Below are 12,301 nucleotides of genomic sequence, written 5' to 3' on the forward strand. Positions count from 1 at the left end.
TCCACTCCCTCACATCAGAAACTAGCGGGTACTGGCAGGTTCCTGTAGCAGAGGCGGACCGGGAGAAGACCGCATTCACCACCCCGATGGGACTTAGCGAGTTCACCTGCATGCCGTTCGGACTCTGCAACGCACCAGGAACCTTCCAACGCTTAATGGAGTGTTGTTTGGGCCACAGAAACTTCGAGACGGTCCTGTTGTACCTGGACGATGTCATCGTATATTCCAAGATGTATGAGGACCACCTGAAACACCTGGCGGAAGTGTTCGAGGCTCTGGCGAGTTACGGCCTAAAGGTGAAACCCTCCAAGTGTCACCTCCTGAAACCAAAGGTGCAGTACCTGGGACACGTAGTGAGCGCTGACGGAGTGGCTCCCGACCCTGATAAAATCACCGCAATTAAGGAATGGCCAAGCCCCTCCAGCGTAAAAGAAGTGCGGCAGTTCCTCGGGTTGGTAGGCTACTACCGAAGGTTTATTCCCGGTTTCACCAAAAAGGCAGCACCTATGCAGGACCTCCTGATAGGCCAGTCCCGGAAGGCCAAGAACCAGAAGCCGCCCTTCAAATGGGAAGAGCTGGAAGAAGAGTCCTTCCGCCAGCTGAAGATGGCCCTCACGGGGGACGAAATCCTGGCGTACCCGGATTATAGCCAGCCCTTTATCCTCTACACCGACGCCAGTAACATCGGGCTAGGAGCCGTACTGTCCCAGATCCAGCAGGGGAAGGAACGAGTAATCGCCTACGCCAGCCGAAAACTGCGACCCACCGAAAGGAACCCCGAGAATTACAGCTCATTTAAGTTAGAGTTCCTGGCCGTAGTATGGGCAATCACTGAGCGCTTTAGGCATTACCTCGCTTCTTCCCGGTTCACCGTGTACACGGATAACAACCCGCTGACACACCTGGACACGGCAAGACTCGGTGCCCTGGAGCAGAGGTGGATGGCCCGTCTGTCCAACTACGAGTTCACAATTAAATACCGGGCAGGACGCTCCAATACCAACGCGGACGCCCTGTCCAGGATGCCCAACCTGCCGGACGGAGGAGAAGATCCGGAGGGACTGGAAGAAGTTGAACTCCACCGTCATGGGACTATTCAGTATTCCCACCGGGTAAGGAGTAAGCAGGCTGCTACGTTGAACCCCTTACCCCACTACAACTGGGCGGAGACGCAAGACAGCGACCCTGCCGTCCGACTGGTGAAGGAGATGCTGACTCGGCCGGAGGCTCGCCTTGAACCAGACGCTCCGGAGGAAGCCAAACAACTATGGGCAGAGAAGAGTCGACTGTTCCTTTATAAAGGGAAGTTGTGCCGCAGAATGGTTAACTCCCGGACGCATGAATTACTCTGGCAAGTAGTGGTGCCACGAAGAGACGCAGCCATGGTGATGGAGGCATACCACGACGGAGCTGGACACTTTGGGTGGAAAAGGCTGGAGTTCCTGCTGCGCGAGCGGTTCCACTGGGTAGGCATGAGGGGAACCATCGAGAAGTGGTGCAGAGATTGTGGCCCGTGCAACCTGAGAAGGAAGGACCGAGCCAGCCAGAAGACTCCCCTGCAGTCCATCGTCACCCGGCAACCGTTGGAATTGGTAGCCTTGGATCATGTAAAACTGACCCCAAGCAGAAGTGGCTACGTCTACGCGTTAACCATCGTGGATCATTACTCCCGGTTCTTGGTTGTCGTCCCCGTCAAGGACTTAACGGCTCAAACAGCAGCTAGAGCCTTCCAGCAGCACTTCTGCCGTCCACACGGGTACCCGGACCAAGTGCTGACGGACCAGGGACCTGCCTTTGAAGCGGAGGTCTTTCAGGAATTCTGCAATCTGTATGGCTGCCGGAAGATAAGGACGACACCCTACCATCCGCAGACTAATGGACTTTGTGAAAAAATGAACCAGGTGGTAATGGATCTTCTAAAAACGTTGCCCCTGGAAGAACGCAGTCTGTGGCCTGAAAAGTTGCCCGATCTGGTGGACCTATACAACCACATCCCGGTAGGTTCCACCAACTGTACCCCGGCTTACCTAATGAGGGCAAGACCTGGTAAGTTACCTGTTGACCTGGAAATGGGAGTCCTGACCCCCGAGGACACTTCACCAGAAACAGACTGGGACACAGAGAGGCAGCAGCAGTACCGGAGAGTACAGGAGAGCGTGGAGCGAAGTCTCTGTCAGGCTAGGGAAAGACAAGAGAAAACTTACAACCAGTATGCTCCCGCTGTTCCCCTGGTACCCGGAGAGCAGGTCTTGAAGAGGAAGAGACGGCTCCACAAGTTGGACGACCAGTGGGAGAAGGACCCGTACACCGTACTGCCCTCAAGCCACGAGAACCCGAAGGTCTGTACCATCAGTAAAGACGGAGGGGAAACCACAGCCATTGTATCCCGGGACCACCTGAAGAAGTGTCCCGAACAACTGAGGAACCCTGAAGAGGAACAAGAAGACCATCGACCCGTGGAAGAAAGGGAAGATATGGTTAGTACCGTGCTCGGGGACTTCCCTCAGTCTTGGACTCAAGTCAATGGTGCAGTTGTGGTACCCGTACTCACCTTCCTCCAACCATCATCCCAAGAACCTACGGAGCAACGGGTAGAGCTGGAAGAACAGCCGGTCCAGGAGGCAGAAGACTCCACACAAGCAGAACAGGAGAATCAACCCTCTGCTTATAGTGAGCCTGCCGTACCCCTAGTGAGACAAAGAGCCGGTAGACAGCTGCCCAGTTTACCCTTGACAGCTCCTACACCCTGTAGTTCAGGGCCAGACAGTCAGCTCCGTAGGTCCACTCGGGCCACTAGAGGCCAGTTACCCGCACGCTGGAGAATTTAAAGTGTATAAATTGTTTTATTTATGTTTTTCTGTGTCTTGTTGCTTGTGTATAATTTTGTGTTTCTAGTTATTTTTAGGAATCCTTGGTGGATTTACCGGGAATCCTTGTACATAGTTGGAGCGTAACCCAGGATGGACTAGAGACTGTTAAGGACTCGGGGTAGGACAGACCCCTACCTGGTTACGTCTCCCTGTGTTGGTGAAATGGACACCTTGCTTTCTTCAGAGACTGCACCCGGTTGCGGACACGCCGTAACCATCTTTATATGTTTTCTTATTGTATTATTAATGTTTTTGCCTTGTTATGTTTTTCCAAATGTGTTTAGTCCCGGAGTACTAAATTTCACTAGGGGGGAATGTGGCACCCCAGGGGTCTGGTTTTCCACAGTAATGTAATGTTATGTCTGAGAGCAGGTGGGAGGTCCTTTGGTCAGGGATCCTGTGCATGCCACACCTCCTGCCCAGTCTTGGGAGGGGAAGAACTTCCCCTGTATAAACCCGGGGCTGAGGCAGGGTGAGTCAGACAAGTGGAATAGAGACAAGAAGCAGCATAGGAAACAGCAGAGTTACAAGGAGTCAGGGGCTGGCAGCTGCAGAGCTCGCCCTGACTAAGAAGACTTCTTTCCGGACCCGGAGTCCGAGGCTGTGGGGACTAACTCCTACCCAGCAACAGAATCCGTCAGGCAGGGGATTTCAGGTCCTCTGGCCCAGAAGCCCGAAGGCACGGTCACACGCGTGGGACCAGCACCGCCATCGTGGAGCGGAAGCCATTAGAAGGCCCCGAGTCACCGGCCATACGGGTGAGCACCACACGGTACACTCAGGGACGTGGGCTACTTACATCAGCTTCTAGCAAGGTAGCCAGAAGAGTACAGTCAGTTTGGGAGGCCTACAACTACGCCTGGCCAGGGGAGATCCCATCTGCTCAAGGACTGACCAGGCCCCGTTCGCTAGCAAGTACTCCGGGAGGGTCTATCGTTGTTACCAGTAAAGACCCTGAACTACACCGTACCGTCTCTGAGTGGTTCCTGCTACCCCCATCATCCACGTCGGCTGCCCTGAGGCCATACCCCTCCCGTTGGGGGTTATACTATCTACGCTGCACCATCCATCCACCGGCCTCAGCGGACTGTCCTGCAGCGGCAGCTCCATAGCTGCATTCAACGGGTGGCGTAGTCGTACAACATCTACCGCCGATACATCGCCGCTCAGTTTGACTCCCTGGGCACGGACCGGGTCGCCGCCACGAGACTACAACCCTCCACGGATCCGGCTCCGGGTAAGCTCCCGCGTGCGCACCGCAGCGCGACACAGGCCCAGGGGCGCGTCACCCCTCATCCCCAATCCCATTATGCGTGGCTCCCCTCATCCCCAATCCCGGTATGCGTGGCTCCCCTCATCCCCAATCCCGGTATGCGTGGCTCCCCTCATCCCCAATCCCGGTATGCGTGGCTCCCCTCATCCCTATTCTGGTATGCGTGGCTCCCCTCATCCCTATCCCATTATGCGTGGCTCCCCTCATCCCCAATCCCATTATGCGTGGCTCCCCTCATCCCCAATCCCGGTATGCGTGGCTTCCCTAATCCCCCCCCCACTATACACACATCCCCAAAAAAATAAACAGTTATACTCACCTTTCTTCTCTGTACTCCAGCGCTGCAGCGTCCTGTTCTGCCGGAGGCCGGGGGAGGAGTGCGGCGACAGAGCACAGCGCTGACCGGCGCCAATTTGCTGAAGACACACTGTAAATATGTCTTCATAAAAATGGCGCCGGATAGCGCTATGCGCACGCGCCGATCCAACGTCTCACTCTGCCCCCGGTTTCCGCTGAAGAGAGGCGCCGCGGCAACGCTCTTCCCGGTCAGGTAAGTATGGCGCCGGAGATCGCAGTGTGCGTTCAGTGCCTACACACAACCGCGATCTCTGACGCCATACACCTCTTACCTGTAACGGCTGGATGCGGTCTTCTGTCTGGAGCCAGACTGCGCGTCACGCATGCGCAGTCTATCGAGGCTTTGGACAGAGACCCGCATCCCCGGTTATATTATAGATTGTGGGGTGTGAGGGGAGTGGTAGCTGTGGAGGAGCGGGGCACAGGAGGCAGCGGTGCAGCCTACACTGTCCCTGCTGCTAAAGAAAATGAATATTCACTGCTCCTTAATAGCAGCACACAGTGTAGCAGCGCTGCGGCTCCTGCTGCTGCCGGAATCGCCTGTGCCCGCTGTTAAAGGGCATGAATATTCAACCTCTCTCCACGCTCATGGGCGTGGGGAGGGGGTGAATATTCATGCCTTTTAATAAGCGGGCACACGCTATAGCCCGGCAGCAGCAGGAGCCGCAGCGCGGCCAAGCTGTGTGCCGGCTATGAAGGAGAGAAGTCACTGCTCCCCGCGCACACAGACCCGGCGTGGGGAGCAGTGACTTCCGGCAGCTGATCTCTCCATGTGAGCCGCGCATGGCAGTGACGTGCGGCTCACATGGAGAGATCAGTGCAGGCAGACATGAGGAGAGAGAAGAAAGGTGAGTATGAGTGTTTATTTTTTTTTTTTTATGTGCAGCCTGATGGGGATTAGGGGGACCATGCATATTAGGGTATGGATGAGGGGGCCATACAAAACAGGATAAAGATGAGGGGGCCATACATACCAGGATGGGGATGAGGGGTGCCGTGCGTACCTGGACGGGGATGATAGCCGCCGTGCGTACCTGGACGGGGATGATGGCCACGTATAAAAGGAAGGGGGTCGGGCATATATACCAGGATAGGGGATATTGTCAGAATTGGGTATTACCCCTATACCAGAAGACCCCCTCCCCCTTAAAAGTGCATCATGAACAATTTTTTGCTTAATTTTTATTTATTTTTTTCCCTCCTCTAAAACCTAGGTGCGTCTTATGGTCCGGTGCGTCTTATAGTCCGAAAAATACGGTAATTGCTTTTCTAATATACTTTAATTAAAAGTTAATCTAAATTTATCTAACTGGGGTGTGTTTGTATGTGTGTATACATTTGTTTTTTTTTACCAACTTCCTGTTTGATAACATTTAGTTTGAAAATCCCCAGTGCATCCTGGGATATGAAGACGGACGTGATCAGGAGCAGAGGCTGCGGTCCCTGCTGCTGCCTCTTTCCCCACCCTGAATGAAGCGTCATCAGTGATGCCTGTTTCAGGGGATGGGCTAGTCCCTGCTTCTCTGCGCATGTGTCGGTTGTCAATTCTAACTCTCAGTTGCTCAGCAGGATTTTGTCACTGTGCAATATTCTTTTTAATGCGCAGCGTCAGGGATTCCTCAGAGACGACACCGGGGAGATCACGCAATATCTCACCCCGCCATCACTGTGTCACGGATTTCGTCCGGAATCGCAAGCACACGATCCAGATTACTCGAAAGTTCAGCAGTTTTTGGGGATTGCGAATCTCAAGAATGCTACCTCCCGGAAGCTAAAATACGATAAATGAGGGGCCAGGTGAAGAAAGCCATAGCAAATTCGGTCATGTCCCTTGGAGGTGCAATGTACCTGTTGGGTACCCTGATATCGTGGGTTCTGTGAGCACAATACCATTCCAGGGTTTTATAGTGGGATCTGCTACATAATGAAGTTTCTCTTAAGGGGCACTTGGAAGGGAAGATGTCCTTATCACCCCGGTCAGTAAAATCTTTATAGAGGTTAGGCTCATCCTGCCACCAATCTCGAGGGGTTCCCTGGGTACTTGGGGTCACTAGCACAATTACCACAGATGCGAGTCCCAGAGGGTGGGGAGCCCAGCGGACCTGGTCAGATATCGAAAAGGGTCTCTCCTCCAATGCAAAAGAACTTTTGTCGGTCCGAGCTCTGCTGTGCCTGTTTGGGGTGAAGTTCGGGTCCTAGGAGGCATCGACTATGCAGCCTACACAGCAGATCACAGCCCGGGCACCGCGTCTCCGGGTAAGTCTCCACCTTGTGAGTTGCTTCTTGTGCAGCAGCCCCATGCAAGTTGCTCCTCTCTCCTCGGCCAGTTCATGCTGAAGACTGAGCTCCTCTGCCCAATCTAGGAGCTCAGTAGCCCTGATCATGTCAGTGGTAGCCCAGCACTGCTGGATCACATTTACAAATGGCAAACTAATCAGCCCTAGGCATTTCTAATATATGCAGAGCAGGCGACATAAGTCTGACCGGTGTCCTCATAGACCTTTCCTCAGCCGGGGTCTAATAGGAGCAGTAAGATGGCCGTCATGGGGTCCATTGTTAGATCTCGGCTGCCATAGAAACTCATCGGCACCATGATCGCGCCTCCCTCTCCTGTCTAAAGTGCCTAAATGCTGTGGAAGCCCCCTACTGTGTCATACAGTGGATTAAACTGCCAGGATCAGGGTTGGCTCCACTGTCGGTGGCTGAGGCAGTAGCAGGACTGTGTTATACAGCCACACTTCTGCCGCAGATCTTGTAAGAACCCTGACAGGACCTGCCTGATGATAATGTGTCCTATAGAGCGGGTCTTGGTACCAGACTGCCCTGTACATATTCACCACTAGCTGGGAACCAGTTACTTACAAGGTCTAGTTTCGATGTGTTTCCAGGATCTGTAGTTGTCAGCATTTTATCCTTAAGGCCGAGTTATAATATCACTGTAACACTCTCGCCCTGTACCTGTATACCTGCCCTGTGTGCTGCACAAAATTATATAACAAAGTGTGTGTACACAGATATCTATCTCCTGAATGGTATTACTGCTAGATCTCCTGTACATAGAAATATGAGGTTCTTAGCGCACATTTTGAGCAAATTGTGCGAGCCCATCTGCCAACGTCAAGGCGACCTCTTCAGATGGGTCCCTACACTAACTTAGTAACTGGGACTAGTTTTTTGTATTATTATTACCAACATTTTTACTATTTATTATTATTGCAATAATGCAATTAATTGTAACTGTTATAACACTAATTAAAAAAATTTAATTCAATTTTTTTTATTATACTTGTGATTCTAATAATGGTATTACTAAAATCCCTATGCCTAAAGCTGTTGATCCAGAAGTAGGCAAAAACCCCAGGACACCTAACGCCAATTTATTTCATAGGGGAAAAAATTCCTTCTTGACCCCTGGAAAAGGCGAACAGTCCTAGGACCCTGGATCAAAACTAATAATGTTATTACAAGTTATATAATATTACGCTAATTATTGTACTACTGGAGTTATTTTAATTTGTTTTTATAAATCTAACTATTTGATATGGTTATTATTAACATTGTGCTATCTTATTACAGTATTATTCTTCTTTCCTATCACTACTAATACTGCCCTATACCTACAGTGTTGATCCAGAAGAAGGCAAAAACCCCAGGACACCTTCAGCCAATTTGTGTTACAGGGGAAAAATTCCTTCTTGACCCTGAGAAAAGACTATCAGTCCTAGAACCCTGGATCAAACCTAATTATGTTACTAGTTATGTAATTACTATTACTGTACTAAATGTACTACTACAGTTTTTAATATAAATTTTTTTTTATATATTTTGTCTTATGTCCTGCTTTCTTATTAAAGTACTACTCTAACTTTTCTATAACTATTTAATATTACAGTATTGATTGAACTACGTCTATAACTATTTTTATTTACTCTTTGTTCTTTCTATAGATATAACTAGTTTATATTATTATCCTGCTATCTTATTACAGTATTATTCTTCTTTCCTATCACTACTAATACTACCCTATACCTACAGTGTTGATCCAAAAGAAGGCAAAAACCTCAGGACACCTTCAGCCAATTTGTGTCACAGCGGAAAAATTCCTTCTTGACCCCGAGAAAAGGCGATCAGTCCTAGAACACTGGATCACACTGCTATTCTACCTACTACTATTACCACTGTTATTTTATTACTTTCTTACTATTATCACTAGTATTATTACTCAAATTACACTAATACTCATATACTACCACTATATAACTACTATCCTGCGATTATTACTTTGGTGGATTTCTACTTACCAGCCGGTATTGCGGTATGATGTTATCGGCAGAGAGGTCTCAGTAGGATGGTCCACATGGTGTTCCTCTTTCCTCTCAAATACCGGTTGATGTAATGGCGGATGTTGTTCTGCTTCTTCCTTTATGTTGTAGGATCGATTCTTCTGTCCTCTTCTGTCCTCTTCTGTCCTCTTCTGTCCTCTTCTGTCCTCTTCTCAGGAAACGCAACCAGACATTAGGAGCAATCCTCAACTGACACAGCGCCATTACTGACCTCATCCCGCTAAGTAAAAGTGTTTTTCCTGTTTTACACAGAATGTAGACTACCGTGCAGCAACCTATACTCCCGAGGGGCCGCAGGAAACTGGAGTGAATAATGTCCCCCTCTACCTTTGGATTACGCTTATGCCGTGTTCTCACTGGTGCTATTGGCTTCCATTGGCGATTTAAGCTTTTTGGTATTTTTGATGCTGTATAGTTAGTCACAAAGTTACCTGAGACGTAATAAATAGCATTAAAGCTGCAGTAATTTTTTTATGTATACTGCTCAAAAATATAAAGGGAACACTTAAACAACAGAATATAACTCCAAGTAAATCAAACTTCTCTGAAATCAAACTGTCCACTTAGGAAACAACACTGATTGACAATCAATTTCACATGCTGTTGTGCAAATGGAATAGACAATAGATGGAAATTATTGGCAATTATCAAGACACCCTCAATAAAGGAGTGGTTCTGCAGGTGGGGATCACAGACTACATCTCAGTACCAGTGCTTTCTGGCTGATGTTTTGGTCACTTTTGAATGTTGGTTGTGCTTTCACACTCGTGGTAGCATGAGACGGACTCTACAACCCACAGAAGATGCTCTGGTAGTCCAGGATGGCACATCAATGCGAGCTGTGGCAACGAGGTTTGCTGTATCTGTCAGCGTAGTGTCCAGAGGCTGGAGACGCTACCAGGAGACAGGCCAGTACACCAGGAGACGTGGAGGGGGCCGTAGGAGGGCAACAACCCAGCAGCAGGACCTCTACCCCTGCCTTTGTGCAAGGAGGAACAGGAGGAGCACTGCCAGAGCCCTGCAAAATGACCTCCAGCAGGCCACAAATGATCCTCCTTAAGCCTGTCAGAAGGAGCTCACTGATAGATTCTCAGTTAGCTAATTTTGCAGCCAGGAATAGACAGTGCAGCACAGATGCTACAGAAGGCAACATTTTTAATGAAACTCAATAACGGAAATCAATTTTAGCCCCAAATACTTGCATTAAAGTAAAAAAAACAAATGGCCGCAAAGCAGGACAACCGCTTTAACTCCTTACCAACATCTGCCGTACATGTCTGGTATAAGTCAGTAGCGGGTGTATGGAGCAGAGTCAGCTCGCCCCGTACATGGCAGATAATGGCTGTGACAAACAACCAGGACCTGCCTCTAAGAGCTGCGAGTGGAGCGAAGATCTGCCCACCACTGTTAACCTGTTCAGTGCTGCTGTCAATCTCTAACAGCAGCATTAACAGCGCGCCGGCATTGGGACGCCTCGTTCCATGCGCCCACCGGCGCTCCTGTGACGCGATCACAGGGGGCAGATGGACTGCTATGACATCCGGGGGTCTGCTGAAGCCTCCGTGCCTGTCATCATAAAGCTTCATTTGGGCTGTAAAGAAGACCGTGATTTTGCTATATGGAGCATTACTGTGGTATCGCTGTATATAGCACAAGCAATCAGATAATGTATACAAATGCAGTGAAAATTAAAAAAAAAAAAAAAAAGTGTAAAATATTAAAACCCCACACGTTCAACTCACCTCCCACTAAAAATAAAGATAATAAAAATATACACATTTGTGGTATGGTCTCTTTCAGAGAAATACAATCTATCCAAATATAAAAAACAAACGAAAAAAATTCAAATAGCCAAAATTACATTTTTTTCGTTCGCCACAATACTACAGAAAACCCTGTAGAGGGAGGTATATAAGGTGGGCACCATCTTAGGTCAGTGGTCAGTTCAGAGAGGAGCTCAGCCAGAGAGGGCTGACAGGGAGCTGTGGCTCAGTCTGGGCCCAGCTCCAGAGCCAGGCCTGGAGTGAGGCCAGGAACAGCAGAAAGAGAGAGAGGAGAAGGAACAGCAAGGAGAGTAAGAAAGGAACTGAAACGGAGGAGAAAGGCGAGGAACACAGAGAAAGGCCCAGAGACACGAAGGCAGAAGGAACCCCATATTCCCAGAGGAGATACTGGGTGAAGGGTTGGCAGAGCAGGGTACCGGAACCCGAATTGGTGGAGGCGACTAATCCTCAGCCAAAACCGGAGGTCGTGACCACATCTTGGTGCGACCCCTCACTACATCCACCAGAAAGGCATACCGCATAGGGTCAGGGAAACCGGAGAGAGGTTTCACCAACAGAAGGCCCGAGGAAGCTGGACAAAGGTGGGTCACTGGTGAGGACGGCCAGTAGAAAGGAAGAGAGGGGAGCTCTGAACCGCACTCTGGAATTGCCTGGGAGTTGACCGAGTCCCTCACCTGGTGGACGCAGCACGGCTCGGGCGGTCACTGCTGGCCGAAGTGATCTGAACAACAACAGTGAGTAAAGCTTTGGAAACTGCACCACAAGTCTCTGTGTTTCATCGCCGCACCAGCACCATCAGTACTGGGACACTCGCACCATCACTCCCATCATTATCCACACTAGCTGCCCTGAGGCAATACTCCTCCCGTGGGGAGTCATCCCATACTCAGCTGCACAAACAACATCAGCCTCAGCGGTCTGCAGTGCAGCGGCGGTCCCCACTGACCGCAATCCACGGGTGGCGTAGTCGGACACTTATTACAATACAAATAGACTGCCACTGGTTTGACCACCCTGGGCACGGACCGGGTCACCGCCACGGAGAACTACAACCCCCAGCGATCCGGCTCCGGGTATTCCCCCTGCACAGCAGCAGCAGCACAGGCCCAGGGGGCGCGTCAACTTTGGCGTAGTCGGCAGGATCATTACCAACCCGCCACAAGCGGGTATTGCGTGCCTGAAGAAAACTGCACATGTACCTTAAAAAGAAGTCTCCCGCCATTTCCAGAAGTTTCCCGCCGTCCAGAGTCATTTCCCGCCATCCGGAGCCGATTCCCGCCATCAGACGCCATTTTGGACCGTTTCCCGCCATCTTCATCAGTTTTTCCCGCCCTGGCAGAGCGGACGCCATTATGTGCGCACCAAAGGACAGCAGGAAGCCACCTCCCATCGTGGGCCAGGTCCCAGAGTGGCGCCAAAGAAGGAGCCCGCCCCCACCAGCCATGAATGCAGCAATGGAGATGTCCATCAACGTGGGGGGGCTGCCCCTGAAGGTGATTGTCAGCAGATGCCCCCAAGACCAACCCCCATGGGGGCGGATAGGAAAGAAAACTGAGGGGCTGGGTGCGGCCTGGATCAGTCTGGACCTGCTGCACCCGGAGATGGAGGGAGCAGAAAACTCCACCAGCACCCTGGCCCGCAGCCTGCTGCAAGCGGAGCCACCCTGCAGCCTGA

The sequence above is a fragment of the Phyllobates terribilis genome, unplaced genomic scaffold (genome assembly GCF_046119375.1).
Source record: "Phyllobates terribilis strain yellow unplaced genomic scaffold, ASM4611937v1 Scaffold_130__1_contigs__length_5004896, whole genome shotgun sequence".
Taxonomy (NCBI): Eukaryota; Metazoa; Chordata; class Amphibia; order Anura; family Dendrobatidae; genus Phyllobates; species Phyllobates terribilis.